The 25,254-nt window shown below is 43.6% G+C and overlaps 1 protein-coding gene across 6 annotated transcripts in view; it reads right to left on the bottom strand.

Annotated features, from left to right (window-relative positions):
- Positions 1 to 9,684, bottom strand: part of LOC120738478 (nesprin-2-like) — a 35,358-nt gene extending 25,674 nt beyond the window's left edge. For 2 of the 6 annotated variants that reach the window (XM_040039750.1, XM_040039752.1), the window contains exon 1: positions 9,506 to 9,684. The gene's annotated coding sequence lies outside the window, so the exon portion shown is untranslated. The remainder of the gene's footprint in view (positions 1 to 9,505) is intronic. The other 4 variants (XM_040039749.1, XM_040039754.1, XM_040039751.1 and 1 more) reach the window with 3 other exon arrangements.
- Positions 9,685 to 25,254: the final 15,570 nt, after the last annotated feature.

Below are 25,254 nucleotides of genomic sequence, written 5' to 3'. Positions count from 1 at the left end.
CCACGTGGGACAAAACACTGAGGTGTTGTGTTTTTCTGGACAGCTAACAACGGGCTCATCTTCGTGACTCTCAGCAAACAAAGTGCATTTGTTATTGGCTCTTTTTGGCAGCAGATTAATCTCATTTAAAGCCGTCTGAGTCAAAACAAACTTCAGTGTGTGGGTTTGTGGTTATGCAGCGCTGACGTGTTATCCAAATATTCAAATCAAGCTCCTCTGAAAAGCTTTCACAGCAGAGGAAGTGACGGGCAGAGCCCAAGAAGGAAGCTGTTGTTCCTCTAATGTCCACACGAGGCTCCAGCAGCGAGTCAAACAGTCCCGCGCTAAAATGTCCGACTTTACAGCAGAAATAAACACGTTTACAGCCTGATACGAACACAGCTGTGCAGGGGATCATTTATTTTATGACTCATCGAGTTGGACACTACTGAGGATAAAACGCCAACGCCAGATAAAAGCCTGAACTGGTCCTCTGGACTGTTTGTGATGCTGGAGCAGCTTTAATAAAACTACCTGACAAATAATACACCTGCTGTTCATCAAGAAGAATCAAAGGTGCAGTCCTCAGACCTGGGAGCTACATTTGGCTTTACTGAGTCTGTGACTCATCGTGTTTTGTTATTATTGTACAGAAACTTGTCCCGAGGCTCGGGCGCCGTCTTAGGAGCTCAGCTGCAGTTCAACAGTAACCAGAGGATTACAGAGCGAGGCCTGCAGAATGGAAACGGCTTCAATGTCACGGTTTCTGTTCGACACCTTCACATGCACCCGGGTTTGTCCTGCTGTGGCAGCAGCACGGTTTAAATGGATGGTAAAGTAATTCAGATAGAAGGTAATACGAGCCTCTGCAGGAAAACGCCGCTTCAGTGAAACGTGAGATGGTTTCGTCCTCCGTTTGCCAAATTTAAGAAGGAGAAATAAAAACAAAAGTGCACATCACAAAGCTAAAAGCAAGAGCTCTTCTCTGGAGATTTGCTTAATTTAAAGTTTAAAGTTTTAAATTTCTCCCCGTTTTTTCCCCCCCTCATGTTCTCAACCCAGATTGTGGCCGATGATGAGACTGAAGCTGATAACAGATCAAAGTCTTCAGATAAACTTTCAAGAAACACATTTTGGGCTCACACTGAGCACCGACAGCTTCCAGAGACCATTTCAAGCTTTACTTTGTGACTCCGCTGAATCTTGAATGTTTTAAGAAATGAACAGAGCTCAAAGCAAACAGATGTTTCCGTGAGCACGACTGTGGTGAACATGCAGTGATGCAGAGAAACGTGGGTTTGGGAAAAAAAAAAAATCCAGTTTATAAGAGCTTTAAGTCTCAATCACTTTAATTCTAGATTTGACTGCCAGACAGAGCAAATGTACGACTTAAAACCTTCTTCAGAGCTTTTTTGTGTAATTTTCAGAAAATATTTTTATAATTTATCATCAAACTGTTCAGACAAAAGCAGATAATTGAGTTTAAAACAACCAAAATGTTTTATATTAAATGTGGAGCGACTCATGTGGATTTAAAGTCTTTAAGAGAAAGAAAATTCAGCCCCACAAATACAAAAAGGATCCAGTCGCCTGCTGTGAAGGACGGAAACAATGATCCTTTTAAATGAAATTAGCTGAATACTGACAGGTTTGATTCCTCTTAGAAACTGCACAAAGCCAGAAGTACAGCAGGCAGCGTGGGCATCAGCAGCCACCCATGGCCCGTTCAAACAGGGATTGGACCACCCAGGCCTCCACTGGCGGCTCTGGTCCTGGAGGCCTCTTAGGTGACGGTGTTGTGGCGTGTCCTACCAGGAGAAGAGCCCACGACTGCGAAACTGTGTCTCGGGAATGTCTCGTTCAGACGCATTTGATCCAACCCGAGTGACTCATGTGGATAGAAGACTAGAAAGAACCATGAAGTAAAACTTGTGGTCTGTTCAGTCCAATCATCAGACCAACGACATCTCCATTATCGTCTTCTGCAAGGCTTAATTAAAAGGAAGCCCCTCCCCTCCACATCCACACACAAACTCTTCTTCCTGCAGATTTCGCTCTGTGGAGGCCACAGGAGGCTGAAAGTCACATTTCTTAGTGATCATTTTGGCCGGTTCTTAAAAATTAACGAGGCTCTGACATGTTGATTTTACAAACCAGCATCTAACACCTTTAATGGAGCAGAGGCCAGCGGAGCAGGCGATAAACACACGTTTATAAATCAAGATAATTACATTTGCCCCGGAGAGCGTCTCAGTCGAGGCCAGCGAGTTGTTAGCGTCCTGCTTTTATTTGGCACTCTGACGCCAGCTGCTGTACTGCAAAGACACCGAGGCGTCATTTCTCAAACCGTGGCATTAAAACAGAACGACTCGAACCCCAGATTATTTTTCCTAAAATGCAAAAACAGCAGTCTCAGTTTTCTAAGAGCACATCGGACAGATGTGAGATCATAACTCAGGCTCAGTGATTATGTCCCGTTTGGTTTCAGGACAGAAAAAAGGACTTTCTAAAGGTGTCGGAGGACTCTCTTTTTACTGCATAGATCTTTATCTCGTGACCCAAATACGCTAATGCCGCTCTGGAGATTTGAATGTTAAACCAACTCATCTGAAAGTGGCGTCACGAGGCGGCGGATTGCGATGAATTAAAGGCGGAGGAAGGAGCGAGCGTTTGAGACGAGAGGATCACAGAGCGGAGTAGCGTCTTTCCACGCGTGACCCTAAAAACGACCGTTGCTACTGCCATGTTATCTGCAGGCAGCAGGTCTCTACAGGTCTCATTATAATACTTTTTATACACATCAGGAGACTTCTGGATCAGACTTTTACGGCCTCGTGACCTTTCTTCAAACTTCACCTTCATAATGAAGAGATCAGGTGTCTCCAAATGGCTTTTCTATGAGGTGTAAGACTGCATGTCAGTATTTCCCAGTAAAGGCGTAAAGAGAGATGAGCTAAAACATCTTGTTTCAGGCAGAGGATGGACTAAGTGGCTGCACGAAGGCCCAGGTAAGATGAATGAGGATCAATGTGAACTCTGAATCATGCAAAGCTTCTCTAATGTCAAACATCTGGCTGTAAATTAGCATTACAGTCTCTTTAAGCAGCTCATTGAACTCTGGAGGCCGAGTGCACAGGTGCCGACACCTTAAATCCAGCTTTCCAAGGTGTGTGTAACACTTTTATTTGGCTGTACTTCAACCCAAAAAGCTTTTTCCAAGCAGCACACATTTAAACTGATAGTTAAAGAAGGCAATAAAGTTTTTAAGCAGTTCTTAAATACAAACGTTTTACTTCATCCATTAGATTGTGCTCAGCTTTCTGGTTCCCGATACCCCGACTATTAAATCAGCTTTACAAACATCCCGATTAAACCATTTATTCAAAGAGGCTTCTGTGTTTGCACAGCAGGGAAACAGCAGTTGCAATAAATAAAAGTCTCGACTTTTGATGCAACCTCATCCGGTAACATGGAGCACCGAGGCTCGCACACACATCCCTCCAGGTGGCACTTAGCTGCAGATGCACTGCTGTTATTCAGGCATTTGCCTCACTGAACTATCAGTGCAATTTTCAGCCACATCCTGACAGTAAACACTGCAAAGGAAGCTCGTGTGGGTCTGCAGGCTGCCTGAGTGTGTTTGTGTGAGAGGGCTGCAGGTAACAGCAGCCATAAAGCTGAAGGAAACAGGCTGTTTAATGGTGTAATAACATTATGTGTTGTTATGGCCATCAGAGGGGACATTAGCCTGCAGATGTTAGCTAGCTGAGAGTCAGAGCGGCCCGCCGCCTCGGGGTGGGCGGAGCCTCGGGACACTGTTAAGATTATCTGAGTCATAATGAATCCCAGCAGCCTCGGCTGCTCTAATGAAACACATTAGAAAACGCTCATCAACTCGGAGCCTGCTCCGCTTACCCTTCCTGTGGTTTTCCTCTCCTTCAGGTTCAGATTCACAGCTGTCAGTATTTTGGCTTTTCCCAACCAGGTTGATCTCAGGGCTCAAAGAAATGCACCGACTGTTCCAGACAGCAAACATCGGTAATCAGCATCATCATCCACACACACATTTCTTCCAAACAAAACACTCGACTCGGAGACCCAGAAGTGTTTGTTTGGAGCTGAAACCATGAGATGATTGTTTGGTGAATGATAACAAAGACAAATCTGCTGTTTGCTGCAGCTTCACAAAGAGGAAAATGCTGCTTTTTGTCTTAAATATCAAAGTGACTCCCTCCTCTTAAATCCAGACCTCTGCATTAAAATGACAGAGCAGCTCTGCAGCAGTAACAAGTCACTCGGGGCGTTTTCATGCCTGTAGGTCATTTACTCTGAGTTTGCAAACTTTTCTCGTGATTTGAGAAAAATTCAAGCAAACTCCAAGCGAACCGAAATGTCACTGAAACCACGTGACAATGTTCAGTCTGCTTATTGGCCAGATGTGTCTGGGGCGGAGCAACAAAAGTAAATACAGGAAGAAGACGTTCACAGCTAGCTCGTACAGACCGTTACACGTCTATAAGTACTTTGTCCAACAAAGCCACTCTCCTCTGCACGTCCACATGTTTCAGCCGTACCTCTAACTTTGTCTCCGAACCACTCAACCCGAGCTTCATCTCTGCTGCCTCCAGCTCAGCCTCCAGCTCCTCAGACACTACCCACCATTTCGTCTTTGTTTCGTCTTCACCCACTCCACCCTGCCTGGAATCTCTTCACCTCTCACGTGCATTGTTAATCCAGGTATTTAAACTCGTCTACCTTCACCATCACACTGCACGTCTCCATCTCACTCACACGTGTTCCATCTTGGTTCTTCTGACTTCCATTCTTCTCTCCAAAGCATTCCTTCACCTCTCCAGGCTCTTTCCCACCTGCTCCCCACTCTCACTACAGCTCGCCAGCTCCACAGACACTCCTGCCTGACCCCATCTGTCAGTCTGTCCATCACCACTGCAAACAAGAAGGGGATCAGAGCAGATCCCTGATGTAGTCCCACCACGAACCCATCTGTCACTCCTCCTGCACACATCTCCACTGTCCTCGTACCTGTCCCGCACCAGCCTCGCACATTTCTCTGCCACACCTGACTCATGCGGGAAGTCAGGTGTGGCCTTTAATAGAACAGCGGTGTAAATAAAAAAGCTCTTCTAAAATGACCTGCCAGGTCTTTGGCCCATGTTTAGTACAAAAAAGTACTTCAGTAGAACTGCGGTCAACACAGCCCAGACCCAGCAAACATCTCAGCACTGACCAGCTGCTGTCTGACTCCTCTCACAGGTTTTTATTCAGAATGATGTTGGAGGTCAAAGTTCACGTGTGTTGGGGGTCATTCTTACACATTGCTTTGACGTGCTCATTAAACTTCCTCTTGCTAGAAAGTTTGAGTCAAAAATTATTTTAAGCGCTTTTTTGAACAAAATGAAACAAACTAATCTCGATGGAGAGAAGAATAAAAACTAAACCGTCATACTCCGTGTAGACGACTCCAACTCATTTCTCACAAACTGCTCACATCACAACGCTGATATGGTTACAACCGTCCATACTAGTCGAGTTCATCATGCACCAAATCCAAAAATCACATGTTGGCAAATTGAGCGTGTTTATATTCACCGGTGTGTGCACGGGGACACGCTGGACCTGCGTTATGGCCCACAAGGAAACACTGTGAACCTTCGTCTACTGGGTGAATTTTGCCATCACACCCTGATGAGTTTATCTGAAAGACAGCAGCGTCGTTTCAAACGTGTTTGCTGGGAAGTTTTGGGAGATAAAGTCAAAAATGTCTCTTCAAATTCTGCTGACAGTCACATTTGCAAGCTTTCAAAATTATTTTAAATACAAGAAGTTTCCTTTAAAGATCAAAACTTTTAAATTTCAAAGCGATAAACACTGGAGCTTCAGGGTCAGGCGGCTCTCTCCAGTAACTCCATCAGGTCCAATCACCGTTGAACACCTCAGGCTGAAGTGAAACTGTAGACAGTCATGTGATCTGTCACACAATTAAAAGCTGCAGGTGACCTCACCTGTGCTCTGCGACACAGTCACCTTCCCCTCAGAGTTCATACAGGAGCCAACCAAGTACATTTAACAGCTAATTTAAGCCTGCAGCCTAAGGTGAGGGATTGGCTAGTTATCCCACAGTGACATCAATGACATCATACATGGGACAGCCGTATAACGCAAGTCTGCAGCAATCAGGTTTAAACTACAGAAAGACGAGAAAAGCCGACAGTCTGAATGTTCCTCTGACAAACATCCAGACCAGCCAGAGCTCGTCAATAAGAATCAGCGGCACTAACATGTGACCAAAACATACAACCTGAGAATCTTAAACCTGACACAGCTGCACGCGCTCAGACTCGAGGTTGCATAAGGACGCAGTATCGACCTGATGCCCGCTCTGGCAGCACATTAGCAGAGCAGGTGGCGCCTCACTTCTTCCAGGTATTTGTTTAATGTCGGACTTTAAACCGATCAAATTGACTCAAAGTAATTGCCAAACAGACACCCGGGCATCATCGGAGCCGTGAAGGGTTTAGCTCGTGGTGACGGAGTCTGAGCTCGCAGCTCAGCTGACACTCGCCAGACTTTACTGAACAGGAAAACCTCAGGTCAAACATTTTTAACTCTGCAAGGTGAAAGGAAACTGTAGCGGACACCTGCAGAACAGCGAATCCTTGTTCTGTGAGCATCCACCAACAATCAGAAAGGGAGAAATTAGTCATGTTGTAGCAGTCACGGTGCTCGGCCTTTGACCCGGAGTTGGTGCGTCGTGCATTCCTTTAGTGTACCGAGTTTAGATTTCTCTGCTCCTGGTTGTATTAGCGTTTAGTTTTTCCTTTAGAGTTTCTTGTTCCATCCTCTCGAGTCCCTGATCTAAAGTAAATGTCTTTGTGTTTCGCCGTTTAGTTATCATTTCTCACTTCCTGTTTTATTCTGGTGGTTATTTATCTCTAGAGCAGGGGTGAGGAACTCCAGGCCTCGAGGGCCGGTGTCCCTGCAGGTTTCAGATCTCACCCTGGGTCAACACACCCGAATCACATGATTAGTTCATTACCAGGCCTCTGGAGAACTTCAGGACATGTTGAGGAGGTAGTTTAAATCAGCTGTGATGGATCAAGGACACATCTAAACCCTGCAGGACAGCGGCCCTCGAGGCCTGGAGTTGCCCACCCTGCTCTAGTATCATCCAGCCGTGTGTCTGGATGCTTTTCTGTGCAGTCGTCGGCCTTTGTCAGAGTGTCTGCACGTACAACTTGTGGTTCATTAGTTTGGACTTTGTTTTGTCCCTTGTAAATAAGCAGCTCGCCTATTATTGAATCCTGCCTGCTGTCCACGTCTACGATTTGGGCCGTCAACATCCCAGCTGCCGTAAGGAGAGAGGCAGGGTACGCTCTGGACGGGTCACCAGTCTTTTACACGACTTGTTGATTAAACATTTGAAATGTTCGAAAACTTAGAAAATAAAGATGCTGTAATCTGACAAAACCTGGAAGAAAAAAAAAAAAAGAACCAGGCAAAGGAGGAAAACCTAGAAAAGCCAACTTTTAGATCTGAGATGGGTTGAAGTCATTAAGCTAACCCTAAACTCATGTCTAAGACCAGCTGGCACGCTCAGTGTTTGAGGCATAATGTCAGCCATTAAATCCGGACTGCAAGATTAAATCTTTAATCACAAAGCAAGCCTCCTTTAACTGATTACTCATTTTGGGTAGATAAACTCTAGTGTTTGCTGCCCTGTGGTGTCAGACGGGCTTTTGTTTGTTCAGTTGGTGGAAAAATTCAGAGACCGATAAACGCGCATCTAATTGTTTCTTAGCTCAGGCGTGGCGGAGGATCAGCCTGCTGTCGGACGCCCACAGTAGGTATGAGTATTTTTCTGCTGTAGCTGGGTGGAGAAGCTGTTCAACCACAGCCACACATTCCTGCAGCGAACCAGTCAACACAGACCGGAGGCGGCGAGGGTGCGCCTGAACGTACACTTATGTTTGGAGTGGATTAAGACCTGTTGATAATACTTTACTGTGCAAAACATGGGAGAGAGAAGACACAACTTATCGAAATTTATAGAAAGCTTAATGTTAGGATGTTAGCATCCAGGGTGCTTTGGTCAGCTAAAGATAACAAGTTCAAAGTGATATAAAACTATAAAATGTAGTAAATCTTCTGATTTGGGAGGTTTTTAATCAGTTTGACTTTTTTAGTGACTGAAAGATTAAGATGAACATAACATTAAACTCATTAATCTGAATATTTTCAGTCATCACGTGTCAGGAGTAACAGTGGTAAGTTCTTTAAGATTGTTTTGCAGTATGTCACAGTGCTGCAGACGCTCTCTAAAGTCCACCTCGTTTATGGCCCGTTTTAGAGATAGCATGAAAGGAGCTGGGGTGGGGCGGGGGGTTCAAAGTGGCTTCCAAAGGCAGCAGCAACTGAATTCGATCATATTATTGCAATAAAGTAAGCAAATTCATGTTCTTTGTACTTTCAGTGCAACATTTAAATGACAATGTACTTGGTTAATGAATGGTTAGCGGAACAAGAGTAACCATCTATCACAGCGTTTCCATTTTCTGTTCTTCCTCCTTTATGTTTGCTCAAACTCATAAAAGCGTGCAGCACAAAAAACTTCCAATAGCCAAACTTTCCTTTGATCCAAAGTCCAGGAAGCGTGAAACAGAGCCGAGCTAACGGCAACAAAACCTCCAGTTTGGATCCAGTTTTGGTTAAAACGGCGCAGAAACAGACGATGAGCGGCTGTTCGACATCAAACCATCTGCTGCGGCCCGACGCTCAAACTTATTACCACCCACTAAATATAACATACGTATAGTTCATATGTAATGTTTTTACAAGTTTTAAGGATTTGTAGAGTTTGTTTTCAAAATCCCGTATCAGTGTTGGTTTTGTCCTCAGGTGGTTTGCACAGGTTCGTGTTAGTTTAAGTCAATATTAGGTTAAGTGACGCAAACATGACGGCGCTGCTGATCATGAAGCGGACTCCGCAGACGCCGCCAATAACAAAGCATTTACTAGATTTAAAAATATATGTATGCACATTAAATTTATTGCGTGTGAAGCTGAAGTGACCCCAGCAGCATGCGTGATGTCACTGTAACCAAGGCAACAGGACCATTTGCACACCAAACACTCACGCACGCACCTCTGCAAACTCGTGTCGGGAGAGCACACCGGATACACTCCCAGCAGCCCTGCATCCAACAACACGCGCGTGCACAAAACCAGTTCTTACGCAGGTATGAATTACACGTCACAGTCTCGCATTAAAACCGCATGTTTCCTGAAAACAGTACGAGCGTTGATGGAGTTTCGCTGGAAGTGATTACTGAAGTCTGCTCTCACGCGACAGCCAGCCAGCAACAAACAAACAAACCAATAAAAAAACAAAAACAAAACACAACCAGAAACCAACCAGCCAACAAACAGCAGAATAAAAAGAAGAAGCAGCTCAGGCTGTGAGGAGACGCTGTGCAGAGGCCGCAGGTGTGAGTAATGACCGACTCACCTGCGGGTGGATGATCTCCGCTCTGCGACTCTGGGCTCCTGATCGGCTGAACGATAAGTGAACAAACTCATCAGCAAACACTGAATTATGTTCTTCCAAAGCGGCGCAGAGACTGGAGCGCTGCAGGTAACCCGAACCTTACCTGCTGCAGGTAGTTTATAAGCCACGCCCCCTCCACAGACCTGTCTGCACGCACGCACACAAAAACACCTGCTGCAGGTCACCTGCATCACGCTGCAATAGCTCATCCTATTTTGGTTTCCTGCGTCCTACTTCTGTGCCAAACCTTCCTCTGATGTGTCCTCGTTCGCCTCCTTACTCAGAGAATCACGACCTTTCACGTCCTCGTGAAGCTTTTGTGCTCTTCAGTCTTTATTTCATTCGTGTTTAGTCTGTCTGAGGATTGCCTCGGTCCACAGGTGTCTGTTAAGGACGCATAGATGTGCTCCGAGTTCGGAATGGGACGTGGCCACGTCAGCCTGGCCTGCTTTCAATTTGTAATCAAACCATAAAGCAATAAAACTCAGAAACCATCTAGTTCAGAACTGTAAACACGCAGCTTAATTTTTAATGAGCAGACACACTTTCCAAGGCCTCACATGTGATGATGCAGCATTTATAATCGCAGCGTTAATTATAAACCTTATTCAGGTATTGTTGTGCTCACCTGAGCTGCCAAAGCACCGACACTGAACCGCATTTAGTCTTTAAGCAAAACCTGAAACACATTCACGCACAGCAACACGTTTATGATGAAAACTGCACAACACTTGTGCTCACGGGCACCTGCTCCTCTCCAGCTCAGCCACAACACTTCACATGTTTTAAAACACATCCATGTACACAATGTTTAGTTTTTGCACTGTTAGTGGATGAAAAAGTCGACCTTTGAACCCTGGAGAGCTCAGTTCGACTTCCTCACACAGCTGACTGCTACAGACTATTTTAATCTCACTATTAATTATATAAAGTTAAAGTCAAGCCCTGAAAACTTTGTAAGTTTTAACCAGCAGAAAGCTCAGAAAACATTCGTGTTTTCGGTTCAAAGAGTTTTTTAAAGCCCTGTTTTCTGGGTTGCCGTGGCAACAGATCCCTACTGAAGACAAATCCGCTCTTATTAAAATCCATGAATATTTGTGACTGTGAGGAAAACTCGGACGCTCCGTGTCAACGGGCACAAACACGTGCTGCTTTCTGAAGTGTTGGTTTTATATTTTATGGTGTTTGTGTCTCATGAAGCTGCTTCATGATCAGGATTGAAATGTTCCAGGATGGAGACGTGAGCGTCCACCTGAACCAGCAGTTTCACCAGATTTGAGGCTGTTTTCAGATAATTATTCATTTTTTTTAGTGTTTTGTGTAGTTTAATTATAGCTTTTGGTCTTTTTGTACATAACTGTTGAAATTAAAAACATTCAAAGGCCACAAAAGGAAAAGTGAAGCCCGTGTGGCCGGCCTCGCCTCGTTTCCCGGCGCCGTCCTGACCCCTGTGTGAAAACATGCCCAGGCGGAGGCTTCATCAGGCAGCCCACACAACACCTTTGTGCGTTTTATGTGCAGAGGGGAAGGTGTTTGTTCAGCACTCGCGCAGTGACAACATCACCATGGAAAAAACTCGCAGTCCTTTATGAACTGATGTTTTCTTTCCTTTCTTTTGTCCGTGTGATATACGTCTTCATGTCACTCTCTGAGTTTGCACAGTAACTACAGTCGTAATGAGCTGCCTGCACATACGGGCCGTTTCCTCAGCAGTGAGGACAAAAAAAGGCAGACATTTCAAAACCCGACAGTTTAAAAATGTCTTTATATTTGCAAGATGATGTTTTGGTGCCAGTGTTCAGATAGAAGGAAATGTGAGATGTTGAGATGAACAAAAACGTGCTTATTTTAAAACTTTCTTCTTGTATATTTTCTTCTTTTTTTGCTGTTTTCTTTCCTAAAACTGACCCAGATATCCATCGTGCGTCTGAGCCAGCCTGAAACGAGCCTGGTGTAAGTCCAGAAAACCATTATGAGTGACCGTGGAGGCCCTTACATTGTAAATGAAACACATCTGACAGCTAACAGAGCCTGCATGTGACGTACCTCAGACTATGCTCTTTGAGTCTCTGCAGGCTGATGTCACAGCGCTCTGTGAAACAGTCACGACCTTCAAACATCTGATTCGTGTTTCTGAAAGCAAATTTTCGTCTCTTTGGTCTCACGTGTTCATAATTCATGTCAGTGTATACAAGATGAACATTTTCTACTTGTAAAGTCCACATTTGAAGGTTGAAGGTGTGGGTGATGGAGATGAGATGTGATGTTCATGTCTAAGAAGACAGATTACCGTTAGGTGACCATGTCATGTGTGGCTTTGATATCAGGCTGGAGAGATGAGTTAGCATCATGGCTCGTGTTAACTGCTGGTTTGGTAAGCTAACAAACTATTTCCTGTCTGATTTTGTTATCAGTGAGATTACAAAGGGAGATGCAAAAGTGCAAAAGTCTTGAGTCAAACCTTCCAAGGAGCCAAATGTCTGGTAATGTCTTAAAGTGCTCCTGAGCAACAGTTTTCCTTCTGGAGACCTGTCAGAGTTTTCCTTTGGACACGAGCTGCTTTTTCACCGGAACGATAACGCAGACGTATGAATCGTTCAAGCATGAAGGGCTCCCAACTCAACGCACGAACAACGTTGTCTGCACATCACAGAGGACTGAGCAAAGAACCAGGTCTAAAAAGTATCTTTAGACACCTTGTTACCAGCAGCCTGTCACACAACACATTTTTGAACAATTTCTTTAGTTGAATCTATAAAAAATCTCAAAGAAAACACAGTTTGACAGCATGAAAGAGTATTTCTGCACAAACAAAAGAGCTGTTAGAAATTCTGAGGAAGCTGGGCAAAAGAAGTGTAACGTCTAAAAAAACTGTCTGCAACAAATGAACAGCGTCTGAAAGAAACAGGAAAACAATCCAGCAAAGAGCTGAGACGAGAGCAGAGAGACGATCGGGACCTTCGGCTGATCGTCTGCTGTTCTCTGGAGTCTCAGCAGAAATGGTCTCAGCGAAGGACGGCTGTCAGGAAGCCGTGCTTAACGAAGGGAGAAGTATGAAAGTGGACTGAAGACCAGAGGAACCGGTCTGATGGAGAGATGGATCCACGGTCAGCAGAAGGTCAGCAGTCGGAGTCTGCAGCCATCTGTGAACACGCTGGAGGCTCTGTCGTGTTTGGCTTTTTAATCGGTGATGTTGGAGATCCTTCGAAACTGCTGGAATTACGAACGCAGACGACACCATCAGATTTATCCGGAAAGCATCTGACTGATAACAGCGTCACTGTTTTCCTCTTCTTTCTTTTTTCTTTTGCTTTGTTTTAGTTTATGTTTTCATACATTTCAATAAACATATTGTCTGTAATATAAAGAGAAGGGGGGTGGCGTGAGACTCGCCCAACACTGCATTCACTTTTCATTTGTAACGTAGCATCTCTGGACTATAACGTGAACGACATGTTGGATGATTAACCATCCATGATCATCATCGTCCAAAATCACAGATTTATAACACAGAGCTGAATCTGACAGCTGAAGAGGAGTCAAATTATCTGTTGTGGGGGCAGACAGCAGAACAAAACTGAGCCTCAAAAATGCTTTTGAACTTGTGGGGACCAGGATTTTGGTCCCCACAAACATATGAATACATGCTCACATACACACATTAAAAAAAACAGACAGAAGAAATCAAAGTCCTGCCATATTTTGAGGAATTGTAGACACGTGAGGCTCATTTGCATATATGTAAATGAGGGGACACACTCTGGGCCATAGATTAGCGCAATGAGTTTATCGCTATACAATTATGTAAATGAGGCCCGGTGTTGTAGGACAGTTACGTAAGGCGGCGTATTTCAAAGAGAGGTTTAGTAGGAAATTACATAAGATGCTGGTTCTGAGGCTATTTACGGCCACGGCGAACGGCGTGCTGCCAACACAATCCCACCAGGACAATGAGCTGTATTTATGGCTACGAGTAAAAGGGAATTTAACGGCCGACACGAGCCAGGGAGCTGGTAAATTTAGGTTGTAGCTGCTTGGTTTGTCACATCTGCCAGTCATGGGAAGCTCTTTTTGTTCAAAAGGTTTAACCACCAGAGCCACCCATGAGTTTTTAAAGTTCCCTGTTTGATAAACTCATATTTAATGGTCTCCTGCTGTCTGGTTGCTCTCAGACACACTCTGATCAGCTGATTTTCAGACTCAAAACTAAGCAGATTTGAATTTGGACCAAGGAAAGAATCCACATCACCTCCCTCTGCTCTGTTTTGTCATTTTTGGCCCAAAACAACTGTTTACACAAAAATCTTGCCAAGTTCAGTTTTTGGTGCCACTGAGCCGAATGGATGACCTTGTCATGGCCCCATCTGTCGCCTTCACGCTGATTCTGGCTCTCTCAGCTCACCATTATAATAATTCATGGACTGATCACTGCTCTTATTATGTTGGACTTGCTTTTTCTTATGGTTAAGTGCATAAACATATTTTTGTACTTTCAATAATTATATCTGAACTGTCCATCCTGCTTGGTGCCTTTATGAGGCTTAGATGCTGCTTTAAAGCCCGTATCCACCTCTTTTTTCTTTAATGATGTTTCTTTACCTGCAGAGGGTGTGAAGGGAACAGAAAATGAAAGAAATGGGTAGTTATGAGGAGTTTGGGGTGGGTAGTTGGGCAGACAAAACACTGGACTGGACTTGAAGTTGTTGTTTATTTCCAGTTTCACACAAAGAGTCAGTGTTGCTTGTTTTTGTCCGTTTATAACCTTTAATCACATGACTGTTACTGTAGCAGTGATGCTGAAGGTGCTTGAACCTCAACAAAACTCACCTGATGTGCAAAACAAAACAAAAATCTTGATTGACTGAATATTTTCTTCAAACTGAGCCGAGGCCTGAGTGGCAGCTGAAACGAACTTTCATCCAATAAACATGAACGACTGTAGAAAAGTTCGGGTTCTGTTCTCCAGTATTTCCTTTAATCGATAAAACCTTTTTATTTTTGTTTCTCATTTTAACCTTTTGAAGCCTGAACCATAAAATAATCCCCAGAAAATTCTATTTTCTTGAAAATGACAAATTAAAAAAACAATAATAATAATAATAATAATAATAATGATACATTTCATTTGAAAGCACCTTTCAGAACACTCAAGGACACTGTACACAGTAGAATAATAAAAGCAACATAAAAGCCAGCAGTTTACACAATCATAAAAGCATAGGACATAAAACAAATTTAAAATAGCAGAGTGGAGAGGTTATGTGGGATAAGCTGTTTTGAACAAGTGAGTTTTGAGTTGGGACTTAAAGAGAGAGAAGGAAGAGATGTTTCTTAAATCAGGAGGAAGGGAATTCCAGAGTCGAGGAGCAGAGCAGCTGAAAGCCCTGCTCCCCATGGTGGCAAGACGGGGGGGAAGGGACGGAGAGAGAAAGGGAAGAAGAAGATCTGAGACATCGAGATGGGGCGGTGATCTGAACCAGATCAGAGAGATATGGAGGAGAGAGATGATGAATAGCCTTAAATGTGTACAATTGATGCTGCTGCAGGACAGGAGTGATGTGGTGGGCAGAAGGGGTCCTGGTGATAATGCGGGCAGAAGGGTTCTGGATGCGTTGGAGCTTGTGGATGGATTTTTGAGTAAGACCAAAAGAAGTGAATTACAATAATTGATCTGGGAAGTAACAAGGCTGTGGACAAGAATGGCAGCGGCATGTGGGGTGAGAAAAGGACGGAGACGATTAATGTAGCGCAACTGAAAATATGCAGACCGAGTGACATTATTAATGTGTGAATTGAAAGATCGAGTGCTGTCGAGGATGAGACCCAAGCTTTTCACAGAGGAAGTAACAGACAAACTGTTGGTTCTGGATAATGTTGATTTAGTGCCGACCAAGAGAAGCTCGGATTTATTACTATTGAGTTTGAGAAAATTAGAAGAGAACCATGAATTTAGTTCGGGTAAGCAGAGGGTGAGGGGGGGGGGGGGAGAGCAGAATCAGGTAAAAGGTAAATATTAATTTGCATTATGAGTTTTCATTTGTTTACATTGGCTACATTCTGCTGTTTTTCTTTTTTTTATTTACTAAAATGTACTGTACAATTTATTTTGGCTTTTCAGGGGCTGATGTAGACGTCTACGAACTCCATGTTAAAGGGTTACGCATTAGGACAGGCGGTTTCTCTAGCATTGCTGCCCAGTACTGAAGTGAAGTCGACTGTGAAGTTTGAGTAATCTTATCTTGCATTGCGTTTCATCCATCCATCCATCTTTGTGCTTATTGTTTGGATCCGGGTCAGGACACAACGGTCTGAGCAGAGCTGCCCCGGCTAGCTAGCTATCCTCCAGCTAGCTAGCTAAAACTTCTTTCTGTAAAGTTTCAAACACATCTGTGACAAAGGATCGCTCTGAAAGCCCACAGTCAGCTGCTGCTGGGCACTAATCTGACGTATTGTCAGGAATGCAAACCAACCTGTTGCTGTGGTTGTACAGGAACTACATCCAACCATTGTTCAGTATGGGAATGGGGAAGATTGTCTTCTTAGAGAAGTATGGGGTACGGGCCATATGGCATTAATAAAATAAAAGCTTCCGAATTACTGTATCCATGGTTACCCTTGAGTAAAACATTAGTTTCATCAGAATCAAACAAACACCTTCCCCCCACCCCTGCCCACCCACCTCACCAGTCTGAGTCTCGGTCTGAGTAACCCTCATCACTCACATACAGACTCTATTCAGACGAGTCTTTTCTTTGCACCTCCGAGCACTTTGCTCTCCAGTGTGTGCCTTTCTATCATTTTGTATATATTTCTCTAGTTTGTATAAATCTCTTCTGTTTACTATTTATTCCTGATGTCTTTACTATTTATATAGTTTTTACTCCTGCACAGTTGGCGTGGAGCACCCATAATTTCATTGTACCAGGACAATAAAGGTTTTTTCTTCTTCTTCTTCTTAAAACAGAAAACGCTGGATACAAAACCCAGGATCATGACGTGTGCTCCTGTCCATGAATATTCATGTGTGGTTTTCAGTGGTTGATTAGCCTCACTTGGGTCTAAGAGCAACTTAAACCGGTGGATAGGGATGAAGCCGTTACTGAGCTGAGTGCATTCCTCTGATGGAGAGAAGATGCTACAGAGCGGCTGTGGAGGATTAGCTGATGGCAGTTTGATGGGGGCTGCATCTCTTGGCTTCAGTGAGCTAAGGCTCCTGAGGCAGAGAATGGGAGTATCTGTGATAGCTTTAGCATCAGAGTCTGCTTCAGAGGCAGAGATAGCACTGATTAAACTTCAGGCAGTGTGGCGACAGAACAGTTTTTCTGTGCCAGGGTTTCTATGGCCTAAGAGATTCATCTCAATCCAGAAGATTCAGCTTTCAGGTTTAAAGGAAACTTGAGATCATTGTACAGACACTCAAGATATCAGTCAGTTATTTCAATTCTGCCCAGAGTGCAGGAGTGGCCATAAAAACAGAGCGTAGGACAAACATCTACTGCGTGTGCACCAAGTCTGCACTTGGAGGCAGGAGGGCTCAGCAGTGGTGTAAATAACGTCATCGCTCCCTGTGGTTAGAGTATTTTTACATATTCCTAATAAAACTGTAGATCATGATTTTAAAATAAAACTTGTGACGCGTCTCTGCAAAGTCACTACAACAAGAAACATATTTACTACTGAAATAAATCGATTTCACAATCAAGTGATTTAACATTTGTTTTCTGCATGGACAGACAGAGGTTCCCTTTAATGGTACTTACTGTTAAAAATAAATAAATTCAAGTTTTCACCACACGGTGGCAGCATTTTCAGTATAGTTGTCCACCCCGACTGGTATACCATTTTTTACACATGTTGGAAGTTATTTTGTATTGCTGCTTAAAAGACGTCTTCTAATCTAATGTTTCTATTCTACTGAAATAAGTCGGCTGAGTATGACAGTTACATGAATTCATGTTGTGCATGTTGCGCTAACATTAGCTAGTTATCTGTATATCGTGTTGGTTCAGGCCAGGCTGGACGTCAGCTCCTGGATCAAAGGGATATTCCATGAGAGTTCAGCTATTTCAGCTTCAACAGAATACAGTTACATTACCCAAAACAGCCCAGTGGGAATCAAACCTGCCTGAACCTAACACGAGGAACACGACACAAACTAAAACCACCGGGTGTGATGATAACGCCGAGGTTTCGTTTTCTCTTAGAAACAGTTTTTTGCGTGCTTCTCTCCAGTCTTTTATATTTAACACGTGTCATATTAACAGGACAGCACAGTGGTGCAGTGTTAGCACGTCCTGTGTTCGTCTGGAGCCGTGGCGTGGAGTTTGCACGTTCTCAGTGCGGGCTCTCTCCAGGTACCCCGGCTTCCTCGCACAGTCCAAAAACGTGCATGGCGTTTCTAAATTGGGCGGTTGTCTGGCTCTCTGGGTGGCCCCGCCTCTCGCCCTGTGACAGCTGGGATAAGCTCCAGGCCCCCGTGACCATGAATCAGATCAGTGGAAGACAATGAGTGGTAATGTTAACGTATGGATTTTCATGGTGCTTAGCTTGAAATCCAAGAACATACCAGTGTTACTGATGGATGGATGTGTGAGTAAAATTGCAGCTTGTATATTTGGTATAAAAGCCTTCAGGCTCACATTTCCTGGAGATGATTTGTGTGCGATTCATTCGAGAGCAGAGGGAACATGTGGGCTTCAGCACACTCTCCGACCTCCTCACCTTTCCGCCTCGATGCCCAAACAGCCTTTTGTTCTCTAAACTGACCAATGGCACGGCCGCCTGTCAGGCCGTCAGCCAGTAACAGCTCCTGTTATGATGCAAATGAGCCAATCAGGACTCCATATGTGCCCCCAAAACCGACCAATGAGAAGGCAGACTACCCAGTCTGGACCCAACTCCGCCCGTGAACACACGCTGCGGGATTGAACTCCACTCGGCCGTTCTTTGTGTTGTTCACTGTACACTTGTGCTCTGTGTGTGTGCGTCTCCTGACCTTTACAGCTACATCGGCTGCGACCTTTTTAGCTGCATTTTATCTGACACGCTAAGAGGAGAAAAGTGACAAAAAAGGGTCAAATGTCTTGTTTTTGTTGTCCTTGTTGTTAATCGCTGACATTTTCTCACATTTTCACCAGGCGACCACGACACATCGTGCACTGGAGCTGAATTTGCATTTTAATCGCACCTGAAGAGCCGAGACGGCGCCACAGACCTGAGAATAAAGAAACTGATGCAACAGCTTGGAGTCACTTCATGATTGTCTGTTTGTCTCATTTCTGCAAACTAAATGATTCAAACATCAAAACTGCTTCATGGTGGGACAGTGACAAGCATATGTGAACAACCACACACAGTAAAAATGGCCATACAGCCTTTTTAACGCCCACCAGGGGGCGATACCTGTGGCTGCAAAAAGATGTCTACAGGAAAACGCCCCCCGGTGACCAAAAATGTGAATGTTACTACACTTGTGGGGACCAACAGTCACTTGTGAGGACAAAAGTGCCCGTCCTCACGAGTTGTCAGGGTTAGAGTTAGGTTATGTTTAGGTTTAGGCTGAAGGATAGGATTAGGGCCTAGGGAAAGCATTATATCAATGAGATGTCCTCCCTGAGATATCAAAACGAGCATGTGTGTGTGTGTGTAATCCTGTCTTTATCCTTTTCTTTATTTCACCAGCTGATCGGTGTCCTCGCCTGCTGTTCGACATGCTGCTGTTCTTTTGGAGGACTGTGTGGAAGCACATCACTGTTAAGTTAGAGCAATGATTCTGGAGATAAGGGACAAAACATGTCCGGCAGATAAAACCCAATTTTGTGGTTAAAAATATGCATACAAGTGTTACCCAACTGCCTAAAAGACAAACCAAGGCAATGTTTATACAACAAAACTATGATTTTGCATTTTTTATAAATATATATATTTTTAATGGTACAATACATTACCAGTACCTTAAAAATCCACTGTCCAGAAGCAGGTGTGATAATATTAAAATACAGGGAAAAAAATTAAAAGTAATGTAAAATTAAACATCATGGCTCTGGTCACTAAGTATTTAAGTCAATACCTTATATAATATCAAAATATCCAATTGAAAATTTATTTTTACATATTTTTAAGTGATTAAAATAGTGTCCAGAGTTTTTGTCAACACCATCAGCTTTTTTTAAAAGTACAAAAAAATCAGGAATTATTGTGGGCAGCTTACACTCTGAGGACCCCTCCACCACTTCCTGTTTGAGACACATGCCATGAGGTCACTGCTGTGATAATTTGTTTGTTTTTATTTCAATTATTGCACACCTTTCTGATAAAACTCTGTGTCACAGCCATAGTGCGTCGTAATCCAAGATTTAATTATTTTTTCTTGTACAAACAGCTTCATTTAGGTAGATTGTTGAGGCCATAAGCAGCTGATGAAAAACAAGATGGCTTCTGTCAGAAAAACATGTGTTATGAGAGAAAGTATTGTGTCAACACCATCAGATTTTTGTCTGACGGTGTTGACCCTTTTTCTAATGGTGTTGACAAATATCACAAATGTGTGCTATTCACCATTTATATGAAGTTATTTTTACTAATATTTCAGTCATATTACTTCCTGTGTATTTTACTGATATTTCTGCTTCACAGGTGTGTCAAATATTATCAAATTTGCCTTATCTTGAATCTCATTGTTTATGTATACTTTATTAATCCTGTAGGAACATGCTTAGTCCTCTGCATTTGACCCATTCACTCAGTGATGCAGTGGGCAGCTACCAATCCAGGATAGCCTCTGTTCGTTGGATTTAAACACCCAACCTTTCGATCATGTGGCATCTACTGAGCTAGCTGTGCCCCGAGAGCTGTTCCCGGGCCCAAACTACTCTGTGTTTATTAAGCCTGTTGTGCTGTTAAAATGTTTTAATGCTTTTTATCTTGTTCTATTACATCTGAACAAGCCCCTAAAAACAGCCAGTGATCACTGTCAGCCTAACCATCACGAACCCTCACGTTAACTTTTATCAAGGTGGTAAAAAGTTTGCGTCTTTCATCCCGCCCAGTCCTTCACTGTGTGTAGTTATGGCTAACATAGCTGGTCGCTAGCGATCAAGTAGCAAATCATGTTAACCAGCTAGCCCTGGCAGCTACAGCGCCCAGGGGGGTTGGCGACAAAACATTAACAGCCAGCCTGAGTTGAAGAAAGAGTTTCTCATAAAGGGAAAGATGGAGAAATAGAGTGAAAGAGGGAAAAATAAAGAACATCAGTGATCTGAAAGAAAGAGAAAAAAGGCAGAAGAGAAGGTTTTGGAAACAAGAACAGAGACAAAAGGAGAGAAAGTCCAGCAGCGTCTAAACACAACCACAGAGAACTTTAGGAATCAGGAGCAGGCGGCTGCTTGCTGGTGAACTATTAAGATGCAGAACTCGACATGTGCAAAAACAGAGTTGTTATGATGCGTCTTGTGATATTACAAAGGTTTTAAGGTTTAATGGTCATTTTGAAAGAAATAACATCTTGTTTTATATCTTGTCGCCTCTGTCAGTGCGCCCCAGGGTGGCTGTGGCTACAATGTAGCTTTTACCAGTGTGTGGATGTGTGTGTGGATGTGGATGTGTGTGTGGATGTGGATGTGTGGGTGACTGGATGTGTAAAGCGCTTTGGGGTCCTATAAAGGCTATACAAATACAGGCCATTTACCATTTTCTACTAGTGTGTCACCACCGTCAGCACCTTGTCAACTCCATAATATGGAGTTTTTATTTATTTTTCTCTTTTGGAGAACCGAGACATATATTTTCCTCCCTCATGATCTTCCAATAAAAATAAGTAATTTCCTCAATAAATGTGTAATTTGCATTCTGCTTAATATGATTGTTTCTTATAGAGATTAAATACAAGCCTCTGAAAATATGTATGACTGTAACTCTAATAATAAAAAGCCAAAACAATCTTACTTTTAAATGTGGTAATTACTTTGAAAACATATGTGCATAAACAGAATAGAGAAGCTGCTAATAGTCAAAATATGTGAAACAACGTAATTTAAAATATATATTTTTGCTTTTCTTTGAAAAAAACCTTGCACTTCTCCAGCAAAAACATAAATGATTAAAAAGTGTTACACCTGGGAGACCAAAACATGGTGAGACAGCCACAACTTTGTGTAACAATTATATGTAAATATGTTTTTGAAAAATCAAAAACTATATTTTAGAAAATTAAAACCTGCTTTGTCCCTAATCTCAGGAATCACTGAGAGACGAGTAACACAAACAGAGATACAACCCTGGGACCACAGATCCAGAGTAAAACTGTTTCCTGCACGTTACCTGAAATCTAGGCTACATTCACACTCTCAATTTCTGATGGGTGTAAAACAGGAATTATTCTTTCCATGTCCGTGAGTCCACTGGTCTCTGCTTGGGTCCCAGTGATGTTAATCTGTGTTATCAGACCTTTAGCCTGAGGATCTGTGCAGACACCAGCGTGCCTTCCAGTTTATTTGTTTTACCATGAGGAATCATCTCCATAGAAAGCAGCAGCCACACGTGGTTGATTGATGACCTGATGCTGCAGAGGTGAGAAGTAGCATGTCCAGGTCTAAGACCTTTGTTCTCAGTAGGAAAACGATGGAGTCCTAACTCCAGATTAAGAATGTGGAAGAGTTTAAGTATCTCAGCGTCTTATTCAAGAGGGAGGGAAGGAGGGAGACTGACAGACTGCATTAGTGAGAGGGCAGTCAACCCGCATTTCACTGCTCACCTTTGATCATCACTTTGAGTGACTAAAAGAATGTGGCAGAAATCAGCTTCCACTAAAGGACTTCCTGTTACAGATAGCTCCCTCATTCAGGAGGACTTGAGAGTAAATCCACTCCTCCACCTTCCAATGGTTCATGGTTCACCTCAGGGACGTTCAACTCAGAGGGCACACGCTAAACATCGACCAGAACCAGGATGTGCAGATTACCCCTTTTAGATGGCTTGGAAGAGCTGAAGCAGCTGGTTGGGAGAGGGAGGTCTGGAGGTCTTTACTTAGACTGCTGGCCCTGGAACCTGAACCTGGATAAGCAGCAGAGATGGATGGATGGATGGATGGATGGATGGATGGATGGATGGATGGATGGATGGATGGATGGATGGATGGACCAACATCAGAGTCTAGGCCCTCTTCCAGTTTGGCCCTGAGGGCAGTCAGACCTGATCCAGGCTCCACGGTGCCGTTAGAGGTCAACGTCTTTGAAAGTTCAGGAAGTGTCAGAGCTTTGAATTCTGACGATTACTTTACAGTCATGTCAGACTGAAAAGACTCATTCACAACCAGCACTGTCCCATCCAGCCTCTGTGTCTCTTTCTTCTTCATCCTTGCTAGAAGCAGAGTTCAGCGCTCAGCTCCGTGGAAAGCTGGGGGCGCATTTCATTCATTAGAAGGAGTAAAGACGGGCGGATCTCTCTGAGGTCTCTGCAGAAGAAATAAAATCCTGCAGAGCTGAGTTAAATCAACCGCGCCTGAAGAGAGATCACATTATTCAGAGAAAGACTTCTGTACCGCCTCAGGTGTGGAGCAGCACAGCAGGATGGAGGCTGTGTGTGTGTGTGTGTGTGTGTGTGTGTGTGTGTGTGTGTGTGTGTGTGTGTGTGTGTGTGTGTGTGTGTGTGTGTGTCCTGTGGGGTATGCAGCACTGTGAAGGTCGGACAGTTGTCTAATGACTGTCTAGCGAGTGTGTGTCTGTGAGACAAAGAGAAGAGAGCCAGAAGTCTCTCGAGGGTTATTTTAAATCATATAGTTACATTTAAGGCGGAAACAGGTGTAAGGTGGCAGCAGAGAGAAAGGGCGAGCCACATTAAGAAAGACTGGTGTGCTGAGAGGGAGAGAGAGATGGAAGCTGAATGACAGATAAGTCGGTGAAAACATAAAAGAGGAAAACACAGACGTTACATAATGGTTTTTACCAGCCGTCTGTCTGCGCCGCCGCCTGCTGGTCACAACGGTGAACTGCAGCGTCTGTGAACAATCACTCAGAGTCGTCATTATGTAAGTACGCTGAAAAATGACAGAGAGAGAGAGAGAGACCCTCTGTTGGTGCAACATCCATGAAATCAAATGCAAACAGGAGGAAGAATAAAACTTTTGAGCTGCACAGTTTCGTTTTGTTCCAAAGAGTCAAATCACAGTTTAAAAGAACGAAACTCAGGCTTGATTTTAAAGTGCCAAGCAGAAAGCAACACAGTAAGCTAACACCACACGAACACGTCGAGCCAGCTAGTTTAACAGTTTAACAGGTACTTTAAACTTCAGCTGCACCCTCTTGGATGGGACAGTTTGTTGTTCTCTTATTTAAGGACAATTTAAATCCAAATTCCATTTTAACTCATTTTTCAGAAATTTGCTGCAGTTTCGTTGGAGGTAAACGTCATACATTTATGATAAAAAGGTTTTATTTGAAAATTTAAAAAATGTTTCCTTGTTTTTGATTTGCTCTAAGTTCTCATGACAGACCGGTTGTGCTACTTGCAGTACCTCCATGAGCCACCAGGGGGCCACATTTATAATTCATTAATTAGAAATGTTTTCTATGTTGATAAAAATGTCATCACTGCAGTTACAAAGAATAGGACGTTAAAGACGAGGTCCAGGTAACTGTGAACACGCTAAAGCAGCACAGAAGTCTTTTACTGTGATTTCCTTCCAGAGTTTCTTCTAAAAATGAAAAAAGGCGCTTACATGTAAACGTCAGACACACAGACTCAGTATTTCCAAACTCTCTATGATGAGTCATCCACGGAGCAGAGACTCAGACAGCAGCAGAACAACAGACTGAGCTCTGAACAGTTTCTGATAACGATCCCAAACGCCCTCCTCAGCTGATCCGAGCAGACAGACAGAGGGGAGCGATCCTCTGCTGTCCTCATCGATAAATAACCAGCGTCACTCTTAGTTCTGTCTCCTGTCCTCAGATGATTCGGGTCATCGCCGGGTTCCAGGCCGAGGCTTAAACCTCAGACTCGCTCTCATCCTTTTATGCCTCATCACAGCATCTTTAAAGAAGGTGAACAGCTCGTGGACACATTTTCTGAAACTTTCCTGGGCTGCCTTCACCTGTTTCCTGTGACCAGATGTTCATACTCCACTGCTGATTATTTTTATTTAACTTTTATTAACACAGCTCCTCCCCCTGAAACTCCAGGTCTTATTTGTTTAATAAAATGTAACATGTACATGTCAGGACGTTGCATTCTTCTTTCCCCGGGCTGATCGCAGATGGCTGCCCCTCGCTTCTCCTGGATTGTTCTTCCTGTTAAACGGGAGTTTTTCCTTCCCGCTGTCACCCAGCGCTGCTGAGAGGGCATCGTCTGATTGCTGGACTCTTTAACACTGTAGAGTCTAACAACATAAAGCACACGGACGTTGTTGGGATTTGGTGCTGCATGAATAAAACTGAAGCTGCACACACAGCCCACTGTGATCTTATGTGGAGTCAGAATGGTGGAACTATTCAAAGACGTCCCTTTGGGCTTAAACTATAAGAAATGAAGTTATAGAAATCTTTCACGTCATTCTTTGGTGCGGTATGAATCGCCACTGCGTCTTATTCTTTATCTGGGAATTATTTTTATTTCATTAAAGTGCAGCAGCAGGTCACCGTGGGTTCAAAGATGGTACGATGCCCCCTGCCAGTACCCGGGCCTGCAGCCCGACCGAGCTCCGCTCTCTGTCTGTG

The sequence above is a fragment of the Simochromis diagramma genome, unplaced genomic scaffold (genome assembly GCF_900408965.1).
Source record: "Simochromis diagramma unplaced genomic scaffold, fSimDia1.1 OVJJ01000031.1, whole genome shotgun sequence".
In the NCBI taxonomy this organism is placed as follows: domain Eukaryota; kingdom Metazoa; phylum Chordata; class Actinopteri; order Cichliformes; family Cichlidae; genus Simochromis; species Simochromis diagramma.
This window is presented reverse-complemented; position numbering and strand designations above follow the sequence as displayed.